The sequence below is a fragment of the Primulina eburnea genome, chromosome 11, assembly GCF_022965805.1.
Source record: "Primulina eburnea isolate SZY01 chromosome 11, ASM2296580v1, whole genome shotgun sequence".
Lineage (NCBI taxonomy): Eukaryota > Viridiplantae > Streptophyta > Magnoliopsida > Lamiales > Gesneriaceae > Primulina > Primulina eburnea.
The window spans coordinates 27872005-27898653 of record NC_133111.1 but is presented as its reverse complement, the minus strand read 5'-3'; the positions used below and the strand labels follow the sequence as shown (position 1 = coordinate 27898653).

The window sequence follows — 26649 nt, the reverse complement described above, 5'->3', positions numbered from 1 at the left end:
AATGGAGCATCTTGATCTTCCTCCATGTCAAGTATAACAAAATCAGCAGGGAAGATAAACTTGTCAACTTTTACCAAAACATCTTCAACAATTCCACGAGGATAGGTGAGTGACCTATCTGCAAGTTGCAAAGTTATGGTGGTTGGTTTTACCTCCCCAAGCTTCAAGTCCCTATAAGTAGAAAATGGCATAAGATTAATACTCGCTCCAAGATCACATAAAGCTTTATTAACATTAGTACCACCAATAATGCAAGGAATAGTAAAACTCCCTGGATCTTTTAGTTTTGTGGTAGCTTCTTTTGGAGAATGGCGCTACACTCTTCAGTCAATTTCACTGTCTCGAATTCTTGCAACTTCCTCTTCTTTGACATCACATCTTTGATGAACTTTGCATAGTTTGGCATTTGCTCTAAAGCACCAGCATATGGAATGTTGATGTGAATCTTCTTGAAAATTTCCAAAAACTTTGCAAATTGATCATCAATAATCTTCTTCCTAAATCTCTGTGGGTATGGAAGAGTCGGCTTAAATACTGGAGGTTGTTCAACTTCAACTTCAGCTTTGGATCCCTCGGTTTCAACTTCTTCAACTGTCTTCTCGCTTTCCTCATTCTCTTTGGATTTTTAACCTCAAGTTCTCTTCCACTTCTCAAAGTTACAGCTTTGCATTGCTTCTTTGGATTCACTTCAGTATTACTTGGGAATTGACCTCTATTTTGATCTCTCAATGCATTAGCCAACTGTTCAATCTATGTCTCCAATGATTGCATTGTGGCAACCATATTTCCCATGTGAGTTTCCATGCCATCAAGACGAGATTCAGTCCTAGCCATCCTTTTACTAGATTCAGCAACAAATGTCCCAACTAGATCCTCAAGTGAAGGTTTTCCTTCCCCCTTTGATGTATTGAACCCCAGTGGAGGATTCAACACATTCTTATTATTAGCATATGAAAAATTCTCATGATTTCTCAAACCAGGATGATAAGTGTTAGGGGGAGGGTTACCTCGATATCCTCCGTAGCCACCAAAATTCCTATTATTGATATAATAAGCCTCATCAGGAATATGTGGTTCTTCAGTAACAACCGATGCATTTTCAACCTCTGGTGTACTAGCTTTATTCCTAGCTGCAATTTGAGTTGTTAAAGCTGAAAATTGTGCGGTGAGTGATGTAATAGGATCTATGGTATAAATCTCAGCTGGCTTCTTTACTCCTGATGTGGGGACCCGGACGCTAATCAAGTTCTTAATCATCATTGAGACTAATTAATCAATTAAAAACAGGGTCTAATTTTTTTTTTAAATGCGGAACGTAGTGACGTACAACATATATACATCTCAGTATATAAAATACAATACAAGTCCTGTACCATTTACAAATCAGTACAAACTACGGTTCAACAACTACTATCAAGTGTTTAACCCCTATAAACAATCCAAGTCCGGAGCCTCTACTCTAATCACGATCTCTCCTCATCTCCTGAACCCTGATCCTGTCCCACCTGTTGTCATGTACACATACAGACAAGACAACAGCCGGATAATTCTGGTGAGAATAAATCCCAGTATAAATCAACGAAACATGCAATCATATAAACAAATATAAAGCATGTAATCGGGTAACAGATATATGTATCAAACTCTGAAACATAATCAATCATAGACGGTCGACATATACGTGACTCCACGTTTCAGACTAGACTCAATCCTAGTCTAGGGATCCCGGTTTCCAGAAATTGGCATTCCATATCGACCAACAGTAATAGAAAAGACTCCAGTTCTATCCACGTCGATATAGTATCGATCACCAGTAATAGAAGAAGCTCCGTTTCTATCCACATCAGTATAGTATCGATCACCAGTAATAGAAGAAACTCCGATTCTATCCACATCGATATAACAGCGATCAACAGTAATAGAAAAAGTTATAATTCTATCCACATCGATACAATACTGATCACCAGTAATAGAATGAGCTATAATTCTATCCACATCGATAGACTATTATCCAGTAGCAGACTATGGCACTTCCGCCAATACACTATCTCATGGCAATGTGCAATGTGCCCGTGTTGATCCCACCACTATCAGGCACTTCTGTCATAAGACTACTCGTCCAATACCTGCTATCTATAATCAAGAGAACAAGTATATCAATCAAATCAATGCAATATCAATGCAATAAAGTAAAGTATGTGATTTAGGGAAACTCAAGTCTAACCGACTCAAGTCGATCTCCCAATACCACATTGACTTATACCTTTCTTTCGTCGGTTTCTGGCTCAGTCGAAGTCCTGAATTCACAGTCAGTCTGACAATGACAATACCAATAATTTCATATCAATATACCTCTCAAATCAATAACAATCTGATCAATCTGGATTTAATTCAAAATCAACGGCATAACGGTACAATCTCAGTATTCCCGTCAATACCATTTCAACAGATAATAGTTGCAATCCATAACTCATATTCAATACAATCCGTAATCCCGTCACAATTCAAATCTGTCCGGTATAAATCAATATACTCCAGAAAATCATAACAATTCCATAATCAGTCCGTTTCTTAATCTGACTTCGATTCTATGATGTCTAACATATCAAGAACATCATATATGAATCCTATTCAATTCTGACAATATCATAATTTCAAAACATGTCAAAACGTAGTAAAACTTACGTCAAGTTGTAGCCTACGTTGATAGGATTATAGTACTGAAGTCAGATTACAATTCGGATGGACGGATTTCTCCCAAAAGGCGTAAGGATTTTCAACACATATACCGGAACCTTTTCTCGATTCTTTTCTTTCCTTTCTACTGAAGGAAACCAACGTATATATGTATATATATATATCCTAAGTTGCATGTTATGATACGTGTTCATTTTTCATGAATTCCGGTCGGCGCTCGGGCGGTAATAAACTACCGCTCGAGCGCGGCATCCTCTGTCCAAATCCTTCCGGATTGCACATTGGCGCTCGGGCGGTCACAAACTACCGCCCGGGCGCCGCTTCTTCTGCCCGAACATGCTCCTAATGAACATTGGCGCTCGAGCAGTCATTTTCTACCGCTCGGGCGCCACTAGTTCTGTCCAAAATTGCACCCTTCATGTAAAATCTTATTTCGTGTCCCGATTAATCCTTTCGTAATCATATCAAATTATAAATCACTAATTACAGATTACTAGGATTAAATTTCCGGGCATTACACCTGACCTCTCAGATGGCCACTGATAACTGTTAATGGTCATCTGTTCAAGCAAATCATATGCTTGTTTCCGGGCATTACATTTCTCTCCCCCCCCCCAAGATACGATGTCGTCCTCGAAATCACAGGCATTCAATCATATCAAAAAGGAATAGGTATACAAAAACTGTATAAGGAAGGCGATAGAAATTTACATCATTGAAATAATGCTGGGAATTCTTGTCTCATATCAGATTCAGTTTCCCAAGTCGCTTCTTCAACACCATGACAAGTCCATTGTACTTTCACCAACGGAATCATTTTTGTTCTGAGCTGTTTTTCTTTACGATCGATAATCCGGATCGGTTTCTCGACATAACTCAATGTCTCATCCAGCTCAGTCTCGTCTGGTTGAATAACATGTAAATCATCAGGGAGATACTTCCGCAGCATTGATACATGAAAGACATCATGTATTCCAGATAATGAAGGCGGCAAGGCGAGTCGATAGGCACGATCTCCTATCTTTTCAAGAATCTCATAAGGACCAACATATCTCAGAGACAATTTTCCTTTCTTGCCAAATCTGACAACACCTCTGAAAGGAGAAATCTTCAGAAATACTCGGTCTCCTACCTCAAATACCAACGGTCGTCTTCTGAGGTTGGCATATTTTACTTGTCGGTCCTGAGCTGCCTTCATTTTCTTCAGAATCAATTTCACTTTTTCAGTCATATCTCTGATCATGTCAGGTCCAGTCTCAGGAACTTCAGAGATATCATCCCAATACAATGGAGATCTGCATTTCTTTCCGTACAACGCTTTGAATGGAGCCATCTCAATACTCGTTTGATAGCTGTTGTTGTACGAAAACTCGCAAAGAGGCAATTCATCTTGCCAGTTAGTACTAAAATCAAGTACTACAGCTCTCAGTATATCTTCCAAAGTCTGAATCGTCCGTTCTGACTGTCCGTCAGTTTGTGGATGATATGCGGTACTCAGATGTAACTTCGTACAGAGAGCTTGCTGCAAACTCTGCCAGAAGTGCGAAGTAAACCGAGGATCACGGTCTGAAACAATCGACTTCGGTACTCCGTGCAGTCTAACCACTTCTCGCACATACATATCGGCCATCTGATCATATCTATACGTCATTTTGTATGGAATAAAACATGCTGATTTGGTCAATCGATCAATCACGACCCAAATCGCATCACAATCTCGGGAGGATCTCGGTAACTGCGTCACAAAGTCCATGAAAATGTGATCCCATTTCCATTCAGGAATGGACAAACTCTGTAGCAGTCCTCTAGGTTTCTTTCTTTCAGCTTTCACCTGTTGGCAATTCAGACACTTGGCTACAAATTTAGTCACATCAGATTTCATTTGTTTCCACCAATACTGTGTCTTTAAATCGTTATACATTTTCCTGCCACCAGGATGAATGCTAAAACGACTGTTGTGCGCTTCTGCCAGTATTCGCTGTCTCAATTCTGAAACATTCGGCACAACAAGACGATTATTCACATACAAAACACCATTTCTCACCTGATATTCCGATCGATGTCCAGCTTTGACCATTGCAATCGAATTCTGTATATTTTGATCACCTTTCTGTGCCTTTTGATTCTCATTATCAATTCCGGTTCAGCTCGAATTACATATAATCTCAGAGGCTGACAATCTGTTTCAAAAACTAATCCAGACAAACAGCAGTCTTGTATCAAATTCGAGACACCTATCGTCGATAAGGATAGTGCACATACCTTTCGACTCAGCGCATCTGCTGCTGCATTAGATTTCCCCGGATAGTATTTGATTTCACAATCAAAATCTTTCAATAAATCCAGCCATCTCCGCTGTCTCATATTCAACTCTGATTGTGAAAACAGATATTTCAAGCTCTTGTGATCAGAATATATTTCGAATTTCTCACCGTAGAGGTAATGTCGCCATATCTTCAAAGCAAAGACAATGGCTGCCAATTCAAGATCATGAATTGGGTAACGAGTTTCATGGGGTTTCAGCTGTCTTGAGGCATAAGCAATCACATGCCCCCGCTGCATTAAAACACAACCTAATCCTCGGTGAGATGCATCACAGTAAACAACAAATCCACCAGTGCCTGAAGGAATCGTCAACACAGGCGCACTGGTCAACCTCTTCTTTAATTCCAGAAAACTGGATTCACAGTCTTCTGACCAAACAAACGGAGCATTCGTCTGAGTTAACTGCGTAATCGGTTTGGCAATACTCGAAAAATCTTTAATGAATCGGCGATAATATCCTGCCAAACCCATAAAATTGCGAATTTCCGGCACAGAGGTAGGTCTCGGCCAAGAAATCACGGCTTCAACCGTACTGGGATCAACAGATATACCATCTCCGGATATAATATGTCCCAGAAATATCACCTGTTTCAACCAGAACTCGCATTTCGACAATTTAGCATATAGTTTCTCCGCCCTCAAAGTTCTCAACACAGTCCTCAGATGATTAGCATGTTCCATCATATTCTTTGAATAGATCAATATATCATCAATGAATATGATAACGAAATCATCCAAATATTTCTGAAAAACGCGGTTCATCAATCCCATAAATACCGCTGGTGCATTCGTCAAACCAAAAGGCATGACAATAAACTCATAGTGTCCATACCTGGTTCTGAATGCTGTCTTAGAGATATCAGAGTCCCTGACTCTAAGTTGATGGTATCCAGATCTCAGATCGATCTTGGAATACACAGATGAACCCTGCAACTGATCAAATAAATCATCAATACGAGGCAATGGATATTTATTCTTTACCGTCGCCTTATTAAGTTGCCGGTAGTCAATACAAAGTCTCATCGACCCGTCTTTCTTTCTCACGAACAGTACTGGAGCACCCCAAGGAGACACACTCAGTCTAATGTACCCCTTGGCCAGTAAATCCTCCAACTGTTCTTTCAATTCGATCGGTGCCATCCGGTATGGAGCTCTCGAAATCGGAACGGTTCCTGGCATTAATTCAATGCTGAAGTCTATCTCTCGAATCGGAGGCAATCCAGGAATATCATCTGGAAAGACATCAGCAAACTCACTCACCACTGGCAAATCCGCCAATGATGGGCTCGATTTCAGTAAATCAACTGAATATACCAGGAATCCATCCGCTCCCTTCTGCAATAATCGAGTCATATTTATTGCAGATATCAAAGGAATTCTAGCACGAGAACCCTTACCATAAAATTTCCACTCCTCAGCCATTTCAGGTCTGAATCGAACTATCTTGTGTAAACAATCGACTTTAGCTCGGTACTTGGCCAACATATCGATACCGATAATGCAATCAAAATCAGATAAACCAAGCACAATACTGTCTAGCTCAATCATATGTCCATCGTACTGTAGTATACACGGTTTCATAGATTTCACTGATATCAAACCTGTTCCTAACGGAGAAGAAACAGACACTACCGCAGACAATGACTCAATAGGTAATGCATGACTCAATGCAAATCTCTCAGCAATAAAAGTATGCGATGCACCAGTGTCAATCAGTACATAAGCAGGATAGCCATAAATAAAACAGTTACCTGCCACGACATCATCAGGTAGCATCCTGTGCCTGTTCCTCAGTCAAAGCGAATAATCGGGCCTGCTGTCTAGGAGGCTGGCTCGCTGTCTGGCTCCCTCCTGGCCTCTGCTGTGACTGAGTAGACGGTGCTGGCTGAAAGGAATGAACGGCAGAAGATCGTCTTCCTGCCTGAGCCACTGATCCAGATGACTCAGCGGCCTGAGATCCCTGGGCACCACGCTGCGGATACACTCGGGCAAAGTGTCTATGCTGCTTACAAATGCTGCAATTGCCGAACACTCCTCGGCACTGCTCGGTGGAATGCTTCCCTCCACAAGTGCTACTAGTAGGGTCCTGTGTAACTCTGGCCCTGACCAGTCTGTCTAGAGCCCCTCGAACTGGATGAATTACTTCCAGCTTTCTTAAATTTCTTCCCCTTAGCTTTCAGGAAGTCTTTCTTTCCACTACCACTGCCGCTCTCAAATCGGGGAGCTGGTGGAGGCAGCTGTGATCTCGGTGCGGAAGGCACAAACGAAGCCTCTCTCTGTCTCATTAAACCGGCTTCGGCTCCCTTGGCTCGGTTCAAGGCATCGGTGAAATTGTTTGGCCTTCCGGTATTCACCAAGGTAAAAATTTCAGGATTTAAGCCATTTATGAACTGATCTGCAACGGCCTCATCATGTTCAGCTACGTGGGGAGCAAATCTGAGCAATGTAGAGAACTTAGTCACATAGTCCTCAATATTTAACTGGCCCTGTCTCAAGTTGGCGAACTCAGCTCCCTTGTCCTTCCTATAAGATACTGGGAAGAACCGTAGATAAAATTTAGTTCTAAACACATTCCAGGTAATGGCCGTACCTCGTTGTTCCAATGCCCGTCTAGTCGTGATCCACCAGTGTTTAGCAACGTCATGCAGTTGGTGTCCTATCAGTTTCACCCTCTTTTCCTCCGTATATTTCAAAGATTCAAACATCGATTCAATATCGTCCAACCAACTTTCACATTCCACAGAATTCTCCGTACCTTTCAAAGTCGGTGGATGGAATGATTGAAATCTTTTCAACAATTGCTCCATTGGAGTAGGGGTCACATCAATAGGAGGATTTGAAGTACTACCCTGTTCAGGTACTCTCCTCGGAGGCATATCTGATAATCGAAGAGGTTAGTAATTCCAAATACCACTTACCAGTTTCAATCCTCCTCGGATCATCTTACAGCTGATCCATTCCAAATAATACACAATACCATATCAAAATCAGATATTCAGGCAAATATGTATTAAAACAGGAATTCATGCTAGCAATCAAAAGCAGGAAAGAAAACCTCAATCTACCCCGCTCACTAGCTCCTAACTCAATCTCAAGAATCTATTGCTCTGATACCACCTGTTGTGGGGACCCGGACGCTAATCAAGTTCTTAATCGCCATTGGGACTAATTAATCAATTAAAAACAGGGTCTAATTTTTTTTTTTAAATGCGGAACGTAGTGACGTACAACATATACATCTCAGTATATAAAATACAATACAAGTCCTGTACCATTTACAAATCAGTACAAACTACGGTTCAACAACTACTATCAAGTGTTTAACCCCTATATACAATCCAAGTCCGGAGCCTCTACTTTAATGACGATCTCTCCTCATCTCCTGGACCCTGATCCTGTCCCACCTGTTGTCATGTACACATACAGACAAGACAACAGCCGGATAATTCCTGGTGAGAATAAATCCCAGTATAAATCAACGAAACATGCAATCATATAAACAAATATAAAGCATGTAATCAGGGTAACAGATATATGTATAAAACTCTGAAACATAATCAATCATAGACGGTCGACATATACGTGACTCCACGTTTCAGACTAGACTCAATCCTAGTCTAGGGATCCAGGTTTCCAGACATTGGCATTCCATATCGACCAACAGTAATAGAAAAGACTCCAGTTCTATCCATGTCGATATAGTATCGATCACCAGTAATAGAAGAAGCTCTGTTTCTATCCACATCAGTATAGTATCGATCACCAGTAATAGAAGAAACTCCGATTCTATCCACATCGATATAACATCGATCAACAGTAATAGAAGAAGTTATAATTCTATCCACATCGATACAATACTGATCACCAGTAATAGAATGAGCTATAATTCTATCCACATCGATAGCCAATTATCCAGTAGCAGACTATGGCACTTCCGCCAATACACTATCTCATGGCATCGTGCAATGTGCCCGTGTTGATCCCACCACTATCAGGCACTTCTGTCATAAGACTACTCGTCCAATACCTGCTATCTATAATCAAGAGAACAAGTATATCAATCAAATCAATGCAATATCAATGCAATAAAGTAAAGTATGTGATTTAGGGAAACTCAAGTCTAACCGACTCAAGTCGATCTCCCAATACCACATTGACTTATACCTTTCTTTCGTCGGTTTCTGGCTCAGTCGAAGTCCTGAATTCACAGTCTGTCTGACAATGACAATACCAATAATTTCATATCAATATACCTCTCAAATCAATAACAATCTGATCAATCTGGATTTAATTCAAAATCAACGGCATAACGGTACAATCTCAGTATTCCCAGTCAATACCATTTCAACAGATAATAGTTACAATCCATAACTCATATTCAATACAATCCGTAATCCCGTCACAATTCAAATCTGTCCGGTATAAATCAATATACTCCAGAAAATCATAACAATTCCATAATCAGTCCGTTTCTTAATCTGACTTCGATTCTATGATGTCTAACATATCAAGAACATCATATATGAATCCTATTCAATTATGACAATATCATAATTTCAAAACATGTCAAAACGTAGTAAAACTTACGTCAAGTTGTAGCCTACATTGATAGGATTATAGTACTGAAGTCAGATTACAATTCGGACGGACGGATTTCTCCCAAAAGGCGTAAGGATTTTCAACACATATACCGGAACCTTTTCTCGATTCTTTTCTTTCCTTTCTACTGAAGGAAACCAACGTATATATGTATATATATATATCCTAAGTTGCATGTTATGATACGTGTTCATTTTTCATGAATTCCGGTCGGCGCTCGGGCGGTAATAAACTACCGCTCGAGCGCGGCATCCTCTGTCCAAATCCTTCCGGATTGCACATTGGCGCTCGGGCGGTCACAAACTACCGCCCGGGCGCCACTTCTTCTGCCCGAACATGCTCCTAATGAACATTGGCGCTCGAGCAGTCATTTTCTACCGCTCGGGCGCCACTAGTTCTGTCCAAAATTGCACCCTTCATGTAAAATCTTATTTCGTGTCCCGATTAATCCTTTCGTAATCATATCAAATTATAAATCACTAATTACAGATTACTAGGATTAAATTTCCGGGCATTACACCTGACCTCTCAGATGGCCACTGATAACTGTTAATGGTCATCTGTTCAAGCAAATCATATGCTTGATCAGGTGATTTTGCAAATATCGTGCCACCAGCTGCTGCATCCACAGTGCTTCTTGTTTGTCCATACAAACCATTGTAAAACAATTCAATCTGAGACGCCTGCCCTTTTTATTGCTTTAAAGGTACTAGAAAATTTTTTTCTTTTTTTTTCTATCTTAATTTTCGGTCATCTCCATAAAACACATGAAAATATTTTCATAAAATATTTTGCCCTCTTTAAAATAAAACCTCAATTAACTAGTATTTAAAAATTCGAGTGAAATAGTCGTAAAGTAAAAACGTCTAATGTTTTACAAAACCTAAAAAGCAATAGTTTGAAAAGTAAAGCCCATACTAAACCTCTCAAAAATCTCTCAAAAGCATAAATAAACAATCTTAAAAATCTTTAACTTAAATCATAAAACATAATTCGGAAATGAAGCACTGGTTCTCGGGTTGTGTGCACCTTCAGTCCAGTAGTATCACCGATCAAGGCCTCCCTCAATACCATCTGCATCCATCACACCTAGTGAGTCTAAAGACTCAACACACCATAATCTTTATAACGAATAATACGTAATAAAACCACATGCAACAGTGAAAATACTTGTACTTAAAATATCGTTTTCATGAAGATGCATAAACTTAAACATATTCATTTTCATAAATATTTTCATGATGCATAAGACTTTAACATAAACATTTTCATGACATGCACATAAAATTTTGATCGTTTTTCTTATCATGACATAAAACGTTTTAACTTGATCATAATCATTATTCCTTTTCCTTTTCCTTTGTTGAATTCAGATCGTTAATTGTGACTTTCCTGACATGACATGACATGACGATGGATCCATCTACGTGAAACCTCAGTACTGGGCGGCGGGGGACACCAGCAACACTCTCACCGGTCAATTGGACCCTGGCCTATCATGATCGAATAGAAATACGCTAGTCGGGGCTCCCTCTGGGGTCTTTTCCCATAAATGGGCTCCCTCTGGGGCCTTCTCCCCTCACGACATTCCCATTCTTACCTCAAACCTCATAACCTCATATTCGCAATAATGGAAACACGATCGTCGGGCTCCCACTGGGACCATCACCCTCACGACGTCGCCATCATTAACGAATTAGTCACAATCACCTCACTTCCTTCAACGTTTTTCATTCACATCACTTCATAAAAATCATGCATAACGTAACATTTTTCATTTTGAAACCAAGCATGCAACATGTATTTTAAATGTCTTCCCTCAGTGATAAATATTAAATAGACATTTAAAAATCATAACTTAATCGTGAACATTTCATAAACATTTTAAACATAATCATAATATCATAAAATAGCATTTCGGGCACTGCCATGATATTTACTAATTTCTCCGGTGTAAAAAGATCGTTTTACCCCTAGACTCGACATTTTACGTTTTCGTCTTTTTTCTTGATTTCATGACTCTAATATGTCCCAAATATTTATTAAAGCCTACATGAATTTTCTCATAATTTTATTTAGCTTAATTCGATGACTTTTACATTTATCTTTAAATATAACGTTTTAATGCGTTTTAATCCCGAATTAAACTAAACTTTCATATAAAATTCCCAAATTAAAAACTTAGTCTTATAATAATTATTTAAGCTTAAATCTAATTTTTCATGATTTTATGAAGCATAAAACTAGACTTTTCAATTAACTCGTTAATTAGCGTTCCGTGCGGCGATTAAATTCCGAATAAATCCAAAACTCGTTATTTTGATCCCAAATTTTACCATAACCTTTTTATGATTTATTCTACCCTTTCACGTCATTAGCCACCCCCATGGACCCATAATTCATTTTTAGCCTTTTACTTTTCGTTTTTCACACCCTACCGAATGCACCGAGCCATCTCCTATTTTACCCGAGCCATGCCCGAGCCACTTCAAACCAAAGCCTAGCCAACTCACCTAGGCACCCTACGGAGCAAGCCCAGCCCCAAAACATGAACCTAACTCACTCAAAACTTGCTGGAACTAGACTCAAAAATCTGCCCGTGCATGTGTGTGTGACTCCTAATCCCCTAAGGACTCCTAGCCAACCTAGGACTCTTCCAGCGGCACCACCACCGAGCCCACACGTCCCTAACCTTAGCCAGACCACGCACAGCCCCTGTCCAGGCCAACCCAAGCCCCTGGACTCGCGCCTGAAACGCTGCAAGCCCGCTGCAAGAAGAAGCAGTGCTGCGCGCGAGTGCTTCCTTCAAGATCTCTCGAGCCAACGGCCATCCCAGCCACTCCAGCCCCTGACCCAACTCTTAAGCACTCTCTTAGGACCCTAAGGTCGCATCCTAGCCCAGTCCGAAGACCCCAGACCGAGCCCCTTAGCCCTACTCAAGAGCTGAAACCTGCGCACAACCGATTCCTATCTTGGGTAGGAGTCCTTGATGGATAGGAATCCTCCCAGCCATCTAAGCTCGCGTCCTAGCATGGCTTGGACCCTGCTCGTGCCTCACCCATGGTCTTAACTCGGTCCTGGTCCAAGCCCCCAAGCCCCATGCAAGGAACTCAACCCCACGACCGCAACAACCCTCTCGGCCCACACCACATAATTTCACGTTGGTTCCAGCTTTGTCTTTCTTGAGTTGTGTAGTGTATTTGGTGCTTCTAATGACTGTAAAACTCATGTAAAACCTGTCCCATAACTTCCTAAGAATTGGCAGCCCCTTATACAATATAAAAACATGATTTTAACACATGGGATGAAGAGTTTTCCTCTTGTTCATGCCACAATTTCGAAAATTCTGAAAATAAGTTCATGTTCTTCAAGCATACAATATTTAAAACAATATATGATATGATGGATGAGAAAAAGAGATTTATGGCGTGCCTTTGCGTATTAAAACGCACGAAAAATCGTTGACGTCGAAGAACAGGACGAAACCTTTGGCTTGATCTCCTTGGTGCCTTTGAAAAAAACTCACGAGACCCCTTAAGGATTCTGTGTGTGTGTGCAGCCGAGGGTTATATGAGAGGGCAGGGGAGTTTTCAGGTTTTCCAATTGTGGTGGCCGAGCCCTTGGTAAATAGAATTGGTTGGTGACTTGATTATCACTTTAAATACTAATTACTCTTTTGATTAGGCTTAAGCCCATTAACCCCCTAATTAGGCCCATTAGTGCTTGTTTAGGAGTTGAATAATATGTTATCATAATTTTGGTAAAATAAAGTTGTGAATTTATTAGCCGAGTTGCTAAAAAGTTCGTATTTTAGTTGAAAAACCAACACCGATAAAATTTACACCCTGGCGTATAAAATCACCTCAAAACCCTTCATTTTTTAAAAATAATAAAAAGCACCTACCATCTTTTAAATAATTAAAAATAATTATAAAAATATTTTACATTTTTCAGCCCTCGTTCCCCGTTCCTCGATCGTCGCTTGAATATTCCTAAAAATTACATTTTTATGCATGATGACAAATAAAATCATCATTAGCAATTAAACATGTATGTCACATAATTAATTAGCAATTAAAATAAATTAATCAAAATACAAAGAATTTAATAATTTATATGCATGTGGTTCGCGTGGCCCTTTAAATTTTTCGGGGCGTTACACAATCTATACCCAATCTTCAAAACCATGGTTTGGACACCTCCTCAACAACTCCTTATACCGTTCCCATGCCTCATATAATTGCTCAAAGTCAGTCTGCCTAAAAGTACTTATCTCAATTTTCAACTGTGCAGACTTCGCAGGTGGAAAATATTTAGCAAGGAACTTGGTTGCTAACTCCTGCCATGTAGTGATACTCCCCAAAGGAAGCGATTGGAGCCATCCTCTTGCTTGGTCCCTAAGAGAAAAAGGAAACAAGGGCAATCGAATTATATCATCAGAAACACGATTTATTTTTACCGTGTCAGTGATTTCAAGGAATGCTCTGAGATGTAGATGAGGATCTGCAGTAGCGGCTCCACCAAAAGGGTTCTGTTGAACCATGTTTATCAATGCGGGCTTGAGCTCAAAGTTGTTTGCATTAATAGTCCCTCGTGCTATGCCCGAATAATGAGCATTTAGTACCGGCCTAAAATGATCTCTAATGGGCATTGCAGGAGGTGGATTTTCATTATCTCTGTTGTCAGCCATTGCTTGAATCTCTTCTCTTCTCGCCTTTCTTAATCTTCTTACGGTTCTTTTGATCTCGGGATCAAAGATAAGCAAGTCATGATTTTGCGATCTTCGCATGCACAGTCAAACAAAGATAAGAAACAAATCAATGTTTAATGTAATACAATAAAAACAACTCTAAATTAAAATAAAGACTAATTGGTAACAATACTAATATAAATTTAAAATAAACACTCCCGACAACGGCACCAAAAACTTGTTGCGTGTTTTCTTGATTGCTCGTAAGCGCACGACGTCAAGTTATAGTAAAATATATTATTGAATATAAGTGCCGATCCCACGAGGAGTGTGTATATAAACGTATATTAATGCTTGTGATTAAAATAGTCTTGAATTTATTTAGAAAAATCAATTTAAGGATTTGATTTTATGAATGACAAAATTGAAAATTGATTTAAAAATAAATAAATATAGATGTATATATATATATATATACATATATATATATATATATACATATATATATATATACATATAGATATATATATACATATATATATATATATACATATATATATATATACATATATATATATATATATATATATATATATATATATATATATATATATATATATATATATATATATATATATATAACACCAAATGTTAGCAAATAATTTTAGCAAATAACAATGAGATAAAAGATCTAGAGGTCCGATTTCACGCAACTATCCACCATGTGTAATTCTTATTAGCTTTGTTATAAAAGTCCTTTTTATTCATTAGCAAAAATCCTATTATTATTTACTCCCTCTTCCAAGTAATAAGTAGATATTTGTTATCTAAAAATGAATTGTGACATTTCCATCAAAAATTTACAATTAAATAACACAACAAGCACTAGATTCTCTATAGGCTTCGATAGCATTATAGGCCTTCCGAACACTATAAATACCATTGATGTATTTGATCTTTTTCTTGTTTATAATTTTTTCTTCCGAGTGATAAATTGTAAACATATAAATCATTCAAAATATGGCCAATAAATTGAAAGCATTAAGATTAGAACAATACAAATGAACAATATGAAGAACTTAAATAACTTAATTTATAACTTCTAACACATGGTTTCTAGTTTTGTTCCATCATTCCTCTAGAATTAAATTTAGTTCATAATAACACAATCAAAACAACAAAACATGGTTTAAAATAAGACATAACAAATGAAAAACAAAGGAAAGAAGAACTTAGAACAAGAGTTTGAAGAGCTTATTCCGTTCCCGGAGTTGTACAAAATTTCTTCCAAACTTGATGAATTTGATCTTCAATCTAGTAGTAGCCTCCTTCCTTCTTTCCTTGGCTCCCCAATACCCTAGATAGTAGCAAAAAAATGTCTTAATATAGTCCAGACAAGATAGAAGTCGTAGTACACAAAATTCTCAAACTTCCACGCACAGCACCCAAAGTTACAGAATTTCCGGATTCTGCTTTTCGAAGACCGCGGGTGCGGTGAAGAACAGACCGCGGGTGCGGTCCTCTTTCTGGTGTATGAGCACAGGTGCGCTGCCTATTTCAGTGCGGGTGCACTAGCTTACCGCGGGTGGGCTGCAGCTACTGTATTTTTTTTTATCTTTTTGCACTTTCCAATTCAACACTTTTAATACTTCACACTCATATTCTATACTTCCAAACTATAACAACAAAAACAACAACAAATCAAATAAACTTCTCAAGAATCACATAATTATAAGTTAAAAACAAGTAATAAAAGTGAAATAAATTACACTCATCAAAATTGTTGGAACAGAATGTCTCCTAGACGTGTGGTTGACCGTGAAGCAAGGGATGAGGGCCAAGAGCCTCGAGGTGAGGAGACGGCCAATCCTCCACCTCCACCTCCTGACATGCAGGCACAGATGCTTGCAGGCATGACTCAGTTCTTTGCACTGTTTACGGAGAACCAGGCTACAGTTGATGCAGGGGCGAGGCCCCGACCTGAGGCAGTGTACGAAAGATTTAGGAAGATGAATCCTAAGGAGTTTTTGGGTACCACCGACCCGATGATAGATGAGGGATGGATTAAGTCCATCGAGGTAATCTTCGACTTCATGGAACTGACCGATGCAGATAGGGTCAGATGTGCCATGTTCCTTCTGACAGGGGACGCCAGGCTATGGTGGGAGAGCGCATCAGTGGCAGTCAACTTACAAGTGTTACCTTGGAATGGATTCAAGGAGGTTTTCTACTCTAAGTACTTCACTGAGGAAGTACGAGCCAGATTGACTAGGGAGTTCATGACGTTGAGACAGGGAGACAGCAGCGTCGCAGAGTTTGTGAGGAAGTTCGAGAGGGGGTGTCACTTTGTACCCCTGATAGCTAATGATGCCCAGAGTAAGTTGAGGCATTTTATGGATGGGTTACGGCCGGTCTTGAGACGGGACGTCCGAGTTGCTGGTCCTACTACCTACACGGTTGCCGTGTCAAGAGCTTTGGCGAAAGAACAAGACCAGAGGGACATTGAGGCCGACAGGCAGGGCAAGAAGCCCTATCAGGCACCACCGCAACACCAGAAGCAGCAGCACCAGAGGCCCCAGTTTAAGAAACAATATCAGGGGCCACCAGGGAAGAAGCCTTACTAGGGACCGCCAAAGGGCAAGGGACCAATTCAGCAGCAGGTGGCGCCTCAGAGGCCCGAGAATTTCCCAGTGTGTCAGAAATGTAATCGCCAGCATCCCGGACCATGCTTATGGGGATCCGGAAAGTGTTTTAAATGTGGAGCTAACGACCACATGCTGAAGGAGTGCCCACAGTGGAAGAATCCTACCCAGGGCAGAGTATTCGCCATGCATGCACAAGAGGCGAACCCAGACACGACTTTACTGACAGGTAAATTTTTTCTACCTAAGCTCGGTATTAACTTTGCCTTGCATGTGGAAATTTTATTTGGGATTATTAGTGTGATAGTGATATTTTTGTGTGACTTGGGATATTAATTTTATGCTATGTTGAGGTTAATGTTAGAATAGTGGGGTACAAGTTTTGTGTTGTGCTAACGTCCCTCAGGAAACATTTTCATCAAGAGGTTATCCACGAAGGCCCTGATAGATTCGGGGGCCACTCATTCATTCATCTCGGAGACCTTTGCTAATCATTTGGACATCAAGTCCATCGGCCTTGATGTGAATTATTCGGTGACAGTCCCATCAGGGGAAGAACTGGTAGCTACCAACGTGGTCAGAGACGTTGATCTAGAACTGCAGGGCCACCTGGTGTACGCAGACCTGATAATATTGCCGATGCCAGAGTTTGACATTATCTTGGGTATGAACTGGTTGACAAAGAACAAATTCCTGATTGACTTTCAGAAGAGATCAGTGTTGGTCAGACCGATGGGAATGGAGCAGTTCCTATTTGAGCCAAACCGGTGGAGAAGTTTTCCTCGCATGATCTCCTGCATGCAGGCACGGAAACTTATTTCTAAGGGGTGTCAGGCCTTCGTGGCCAACATCATTTCAGCACCTGAGGCACACGCTCTGTCTATATCTGACGTACCAGTAGTCAGAGACTTCCCAGACGTCTTTCCTAACGACGTCACAGGTCTACCACCAGAGAGAGGTGGAATTCGCAATCGATCTTATGCCAGGTACAGTGCCAATCTCTAAAGCACCATACCGATTAGCTCCAGCTGAGATCTTAGAACTCAAACAGCAGATTCAGGAGCTTCTCGACAAGGAATTCATCCGCCTCAGTTTCTCTCCGTGGGGCGCACTAGTGCTTTTTTGAAGAAGAAAGATGGGAGTATGAGGCTGTGCATCGATTACCAAGAGTTGAACAAGGTAAGAACTAGTACCCACTTACTAGGATCGAAGACTTGTTTGATCAGTTGCAGGAAGCTACAGTGTTCTCTAAGATAGATATTTGATCAGGGTATCACCAGCTGAAGGTGAAAGATGCAGATGTACACAAAACAGCCTTCAGAACTAGATATGGGCATTACGAGTTCTTAGTAATGCCATTTGGACTGACGAACGCCCCAGCTATTTTCATGGACCTCATGAACCGAGTATTTCAGCCTTACCTTGATCAGTTCGTCATAGTATTCATTGACGATATTCTCATTTACTCGAAGAGCCATGAGCAGCACAGCCAGCATTTGAGGACAGTGTTGCAGGTTTTGCAGGGTTGCAAGTTGTTTGTGAAGTTCAGTAAGTGCGAGTTTTGGTTGGAGAAGGTAGCGTTTTTGGGTCATATTATTTCTAGCAGTGGAATTGAGGTGGATCCAACCAAGGTAGCGGCAGTTAAGGATTGGATCGAACCGAAGAATGCATCGGAAATCCGCAGTTTTCTGGGCTTAGCCGGTTACTACCGTAAGTTCATCCAAGGAATTTTGTCGATAGCAGTGCCACTCACTTCACTGACCAAAAAGAATGATAATTTTGTGTGGAGTGATGAATGTCAGAAGAGCTTTGACACGTTGAAGCAAGCCCTTATTTCAGCGCCAGTGTTAGCCATGCCAACAGGGCAAGGGGATTTTGTGTTATACACCGATGCATCTAAGCTCGGGTTAGGTGCGGTATTGATGCTGCATGGTCGGGTGATAGCTTATGCGTCCAGGCAGTTGAAGGTGCACGAGAAGAACTATCCAACTCATGATCTTGAGTTAGCCGCGGTTGTCTTTGCGTTGAAGATTTGGAGATACTACTTGTATGGCGAGAAGTGTCAGATATTCACTGATCAAAAAAGTCTAAAATATTTTTTCACACAGAAGGAACTGAACATGAGACAGAGACGGTGGTTAGAGTTGGTGAAGGACTACGACTGCGAGATTAGCTACCATCCGGGAAAGGCTAATGTTGTCGCAGACGCCTTGAGCAGGAAAGTGGCAGTTGTAGCACAGTTGTCAGCACAAAAACCTCTTCAGTCTGAGATTCAGAGATTTGATTTAGAAGTTTACTGCAAGGACAGAGCTCCGAGGCTGTCTAATCTGAAAGTCCAATCTTCTCTACTAGACCGTATTCGTGCAGGTCAGTCTTTAGATGAGCAATTGCGGAAATGGAGACTGAAGGATGAAGCTAAGGGCATTGTTCTCTACACAGTGTCAGATGGTATTGTGAGATACAAAGATAGAATGTGGGTGCCTAGCGTTTATTCGATCAGAGAGGATATTCTGTCAGAGGCACACGCATCTCCGTATTCCATTCACCCAGGAGGTACTAAGATGTACAAAGACCTGCAGATTTTGTATTGGTGGCCAGGGATGAAACGAGACATCCGCAGTTTGTGTCTGAATGCCTCACTTGTCAGCAGGTGAAGACAGAACATCAGAGGCCAGCATGATTGATTAAGTCACTCCCCATCCCAGAGTGGAAATGGGAGAATATTACAATGGACTTTGTGGTTGGTTTGCCGAGGTCAGTCAGAGGATCGAATTCTATTTGGGTTATAGTGGAGCGACTCACTAAGTCAGCGCACTTCTTGCCAGTGAAGACGACCTTCTCCATGACGCAGTACGCGGAGCTTAATATCAAGGAGATAGTTCGATTGCATGGGATCCCAGTTCCTATTGTGTCCGACAGGGACCCGAGATTTACATCGTCCTTCTAGAAGAGCCTACATGCAACCATGGGGACGAAGTTGCTTTTCAAGTTTTTCACCTGCAGACAGATAGCCTATCTGAGCGAGTGATTCAGATTTTGGAGGATTTATTGCGAGCCTGTATGATCGATTTCCAGGGGACTTGGGAATCAAATTTACATCTAGTGGAGTTTACCTATAACAACAGTTTCCAATCATCGATAGGTATGGCTCCCTACGAGGCGTTGTACGGAAGGAAGTGTAGATCACCAGTTCATTGGGATGAGATTGGTGAAAGAGCAGAACTTGGTCCAGAGATTTTTCAGCAGACCGCATATGTGGTGGTCAAGATTCGTGACACGATGAAGACCGCCCAGAGCCGTCAGAAGAGCTGTTCTGATAAGAGAAGACGAGATCTAGAGTTTGCCGTTGGTGATCACGTTTTTGTAAAGATAGCGCCCATGAAGGGTGTTATGAGATTCAGGAAAAGAGGCAAGTTGAGTCCGAGGTTTATTGGACCGTTCGAGATTCTTGACAGAGTTGGGACACTAGCTTACCGTGTTGCCCTGTCGTCGAATCTGGCTGGGTTAAGTAATGTGTTCCACGTCTCGATGTTAAGGAAGTATCTAGCTAATCCTTCGCATGTATTGAGCTACGAGCCGTTGCAGTTGGCTCCAGACCTGTTATATGAGGAGAGACCCGTCCAAATCCTAGATAGGCAGGAGTGGAGACTTCGAAACAAAGTGACTAAGCTAGTCAAAGTCTGGTGGCTAAACCAAGCAGTCCACGAGGCCACTTGGGAGTCAGAGGCAGATATGAGAATCCGCTACCCGGAGTTGTTTGGTAAGACTTAATTTCGAGGACGAAATTTTTATAAGTGGGGGAGGAACTGTAGTGTCCAAATTCAGTACACGTATATCCCAAGCATTTATTTAATTATTAAATCATTTATTTAAGTTTAAATTGAGTTTTAGCAATGCATGATTTATTTAAATGCATTATTTTAAATTAATTATGTTTATGTGATGCACGCAAAAATGTTTTCGAGTTTCATGTTTCAGGCGATTATTCGAAGCGGGATCGAGGAAAAGACCGGTGATGATTTTTGGTTTTTTAAAATGTGGTATTTAAATTTTTTAGTCAAAAATGGGGCGTTTTAAATAATTTATTAAGTTGTTAGTGTTTTAAAGCCTAATTTAATTATTAGGTGAATTTTAGAATTTTAAAACTTTTAAAGTCTAGCACTTGTACCTCTTTATTTTTAATTTAGATTGTGTTAAAGTTAAGGGAGAGTTAGTATTTTAAATTAGTTGCTAATTATTAATTAAGCAAATTTTACTCTCCCTAATTTACTAAAACACACGCACACACACACTTTTACACACACCTGTACACGGCTAAACACACACACTCACTTCACATTCAGATTTTTATTATTTTTGAGAGAGCAAACCTAGGGTTCTTCATCTAGGAAGCAGCCACCCCTCTCCTTCGGACTTTCCAGCAACTTTTCTTTAATTTTGTTGTGAGATTTTAGCGCCACGTTCGTCCCAGATCAATTCTTACGTCATCTCCGCTTCGGCATCGTCGTCACGGTATTTTTGAATATAAAAAAAAACGTATATTCTTTCTTTTGCTGCATCGATCATGTCATAATATGTGTTACGTTTTTTTATGCTTAAAAATATATGTGTGACGTTCGTCGTTTGAGCGAAAAATGGTTTGGATCAGTTTTGAAATAATTTTAGATATGAAAACTTGTTTTTGCTGTCATTTTTAAAACTGAGATTTTTTGGTCGTGATTCTGAGAAAACTTTCAACATAAAAATTGTAGAACTTTTTGATACCTTCGATTTGACAGTAAATTCCAAATATTCGGATACAAATTGAGTGAGTTATGGCGTTTTTCGTGGGACTGCTCAAACTGTGTTTTTCAGAAAAGTATGTATTGATGCGTTCTTGAAGTTTAATTGTTACAGGCTTCGTTGGGGATCAACGGGTGAACGTTGCTGTGTCTAGGTATGTTTAGCATGTTGTTTGGATGTATACTGAGGTGTCGTTTCACGCCGTTAGGCTCTTTGGAGAACGAGTAGCCGTGTGAACCATTTTCTGTCGAAAGTTTGTTTAAGGATTATTGAGTTATTTGGGATATGTGGTTGTTTTAGGGGCAGTCGTATAGGCTCGAGTCATTGATGTAGTATCCTAAGATGGTCTCGTGGTGTCGACTAATTATCCGTACAATCGAGTCTAGGCTGCTAAAAAAAACCTGTTCAGAATTTTTGGATGTTGGCTTGTTCCGCAGGTACACGGACCCACAGACGGACCCTGGCACGGGGTCCGTGCCTTTGCTTCCTCCTTAGTGCCATTTTTGCGCACGGACATGGACCCCCCTCACGGACCAGAGCACGGGGTCCGTGCCTTTGAATTCTTTTAGGTGTCAAATTTGCGCAAACACACGGACCCCCACACGGACCTAGACACGGGGTCTGTGCCTTCCTTTTTCCTGCACGACACATTTTAGCGCACGGACCCGGACCCCTACCCGACCTAAGCACGGGGTCCGTGTCCTTCATATTTTGGGGAAAATTTTATAGCATGTTTGGGGTTTGATGTCATGGTCTAGTGCAATGATTTACAAAGTCGAGTCATTGGAATTTAAGAACGTCCTAAGGGAGGGAATGAATTCGTAAGTAAGCATGATTACCCACGTCTAAGTTACGCAAGTTAAACATGTAAATTCCTGATTAGTATGTGCAGCGACGGCCTCGATCGAAGTCCAACGAATCCCTCAACGCCAAGTAAGTACGTTCGACGTGCAAGATAATCTTTTAAATTTTTGAGATATGCTAAATGTCTGTGACCAATTTATGAATGTGTTTGGAAGTCGGTGAACGTGGCCGAGGACCTCTCCACCCCATTAAATCATGAACGAGTTTAGATAGTGATTGGAAAGCGTTAAATCATGAACGTGGACCAATCAGCCCGTTAAATTATGAACGGGGATCTCATGTATGTGGCAGTGGATACGTCCCTATCAGCACAGTACTGTGGCTTAGTCAGATCAGGCGATTATGTTATGGGTCACTTGCTTTGAAACATTCTCTACGAAAAATGATGAAGTTCATGTATGTTCAAGTATGTACAAGTATGCAAGCATGTTATGAAAAGTTTTCACGTTATGGCACGTCTATGTTATGTATGTATGTTCAAGTTTATGGCAAGTTCAAGTTTCAAGTATGTAAGTTCTATTTTTAAGTTGCATGTGGTTTTATCATGTATTATTCGTTATTCTCAGTTTATACGTGTTGAGTCTTTAGACTCACTAGACTTGATCGATGCAGGTGAGGACGTTTTTGAGGAGACAGGAGATGGGTACCAAGGAGCAGACTTGGACTGAGCGGAAGGCTAAACCCAAGGACCGCTATGTTTTAAGTCTTTATGAAAATGTTCAAACACTTTTGTCAAACATTATTTTAGATCTTTCGTTGCGACAAGTTGAGACGTACAGTTATTTTATCGAATTTTGAACGTTCACGTCCATTTAAGAATTTTTTAATTTTTTCGCAAATCCTGAATAGTGAAAGTACGGTACGTTACATGATATATTATAAATAGTTAGTATGTGAGTTGCATGAATCCAGCAATTATACAAACAATCATGGCACGAGTTTTAAAATTAATGATGAGACAAATTTTTAAAATTAAAATCCCTCATTTTGGATGAGATCCAAAATTTAAGTCAAGCCCATTAAAAGGATAATTAAAAGAAAGTTTAATAATTCATTGCCTTCCATCAACAGTGGTTGCATGATGAACGCTACCCGCGGTCAGTGTCTGGCTCATATTATTGGGGAGGCCTGGACGCCAAAAAGCTGTGACTTCCACTTACATATTTGATGTGAACTACGTGGAACTCTCATGACTTCGGCTCATATTATTGGGGGATCTCATGGCGACCGTCCATTAAGGTCCAACATTGAAGGGCCGGGCTCAACACGTGAAGAAAAAGTGGATCATATTATTGGACCCTACTCAAACGTGAGGCAAAATTACGTAAGGGTTGCAATTGGGCTCTACTTTTTAGAAGTTATGATTGGATGATATTATTCGGGAACATAATTTTTCAATTGAGCCTTGCGTACTCACTAAGGAAATTAGATTTCCCGTTTTTAATCAGAGAGTGATGAAAATGTCAAAATAGTGGGAGGCAATTCATAAAAACAAAAGTCTATATTTTACGTCTTACAAAATATTTTAAAATAGTCAGCAACGCTTATTTGTTTCCATATCAGTATATTTTTTATTTCGTCACGTAATTCATATATGTTATTAAAACAAGCTAACCGAACAATAATTTTTAAGATTGGCTGGGATAATTGTTCTAAATTCGGAGAGAATATTATGCATACTAATGTCAGTCTTGCTGAACTGACAAAGCATGCAAGATGGTAGGACCATAGTATGCAAGCTGAAGTGTAATATGCTCTCTTCTACGTCAAATGAACTGTAGAGACAGTTTGAAGAAATGTTGAATGCTGTTGAAATTAAAATACACATGCAAGAGTTGCATAGTGCATGAAACTTGCATAATGATGCATGCCACTTTCAAGGAACACATGACTACATGCATGCAAGATGGAGCTATTTCCCATGAGCATGATGTAAGTATGATTGAGCCTAATAAGAAGGTGGTGGGCCTGGAATTTGACAAGACCTAATAATTTAGAACATGTATATTTCACTACAAGAATTCTGGACATAAGAAATTATCTGGGCCAGAAATGTTTTGGCAATGATAAGTGAATGTTCAAGTAAACATAATTTCAACAACAACCAAAAGAAAATAAGAGAGTCTAAACCAAGCACATTTGTGACACGTTGGGCTAGGACATATTTCCCATAGAAGGATCCACAAGCTAGTGGGAGAGGACATATTTGACTTGTCAGACATAAACTCTCTAAGAGACATGTGAGTCCTGTCTGAAAGAAAAAAAATGACCAAGGTCCCTTTCCTAGAGAAAGTGGAACGTGCACATGATCTGTTGGATTTGATCTATACATATGTGTGTGGCCCGCTAAGTGTTAGCACAAGATTTGGCCATTTCTACTTCATTACTTTTACCAATGACCATTGGAGGTTTGCGTATGTGTATTTAATGAAATACAAGTATGAAGCCTTTGAAAAGTTCAAAGAATTCAGAGCAGAAGTAGAGAAACAATTAGGAAAGATTATTAAAACATCACGATTAGATTGAGGTGGAGAATACTTGAGTACTGAGTTTCAAGACTACCTTAACGAGAATAAGATTCTCTCACAGTGGACTCCGCCTGCCGCACCCCAGTTGTATGGTGTGTCAGAACGTTGTAATCGGACGAGATGGACATGGTTCAATCTATGATGGGATTCATTGAGTTGCCGCCATCCTTTGGGGATATGCACTTGAAACAGCGGCAAGGTTGTTGAATCAAGTCCATACAAAGGCAGTGAATAAAATTCCATATTAGATATGGATGGGAAAGCCGCCCAAATATTATTATCTAATAATATGGGGATGCCTTGCTTACGTGAAGCAGACAGTGAGAGACATATTAGATAGTAGAGCCAATTTGTGCCACTTTGTGGGATATCCAAAGAACTCTGTTGGATAATACTTCTATTATTCTTGTGAAACAAAGGTGTTTGTTTCAAGAAATGACATCTTCTTGGAGAAGGAGTTTCTATTAGATAGAAAAGGTGAGATGATAGAACTCGATGAGATTCGAGAACCTCCCACTACACAAATAGTAGAATCCACACCCCAAGAGCCAATCAAAGAAACACAAGCTCCTAGGAGATCCGAATGGATCCCTAGACCGCATAATAGGTTGAGCCTGCTTCTTGAAAAAGGCCAAGATGAGCCCATTCCTGGATGTGATCCAAGAAATTTCAAGGAAGCATTGCCCGATGCTGATTCATCTAAATGACTTGAAGTCATGCAGTCCGAGATGAACTCCATGTATTCGAACCAAGTATGGTCCTTAGTAGATCCATCAAAGGGAATTGTTCCCATTGGATGCAAATGGATTTACAAAAGGAAATTTGGTGCGGCTGGGAAGGTGGTGACCTTCAAAGCTAGACTGGTAGCAAAAGGATATACTCAAAGGTAAGGTGTTGACTATGAGGAAATATTTTCTCCAGTCGCAATGTTCAAGTCCATTAGGATAGTGCAAGCCATAGCAGCATGGTATGACTATGAAATATGGCAGATGGATGTGAAGACAGCATTCCTTAGGATATTAAGGAATATATTTACATGTCTCAACCTGAAAGATTCACATCAGTAGGAAGTAAGCATAAATGATAGATCAAAAGGATGCTAAAGCTCACCCAATCCACATATATCGATACCATACTGAGGAGGTTCTCTATGGAGGAGTCCATGAGAGGATATCTCCCAATGTCTCATGGTGTGAATCTATCCATGTCTATGTGCTCTAAGACTGATGAATAGATATAAACCATGAGCCGCATTTCATATGCGTCTTCCATAGGCAGTATTATGTATGTTATGATATCTACTCGACCTGATGTGGCATATGCATGTTGCCAGCTGATATCAGTCGAATCCCGGTCCACTGCATTGGAAAGCAGTGAAGGACATTCTAAAGTACTTGAGAAGAACTAAGAATTTGTTCTTGGTATACGGGAGTGGAGAACTAAAATTGGAATGCTACACTGATTCTAGCTTCTAATCAGATGTGGATGATTCGAAATCGACCTCTGGATTTGTATTCAAGCT

General features: G+C 40.2%; 1 pseudogene; it reads left to right on the top strand.

The window, feature by feature from the left end:
• The window catches only part of LOC140805498 (phosphoinositide phospholipase C 2-like), a 109708-nt pseudogene that overhangs the window by 47824 nt on the left and 35235 nt on the right, over nucleotides 1–26649 (top strand).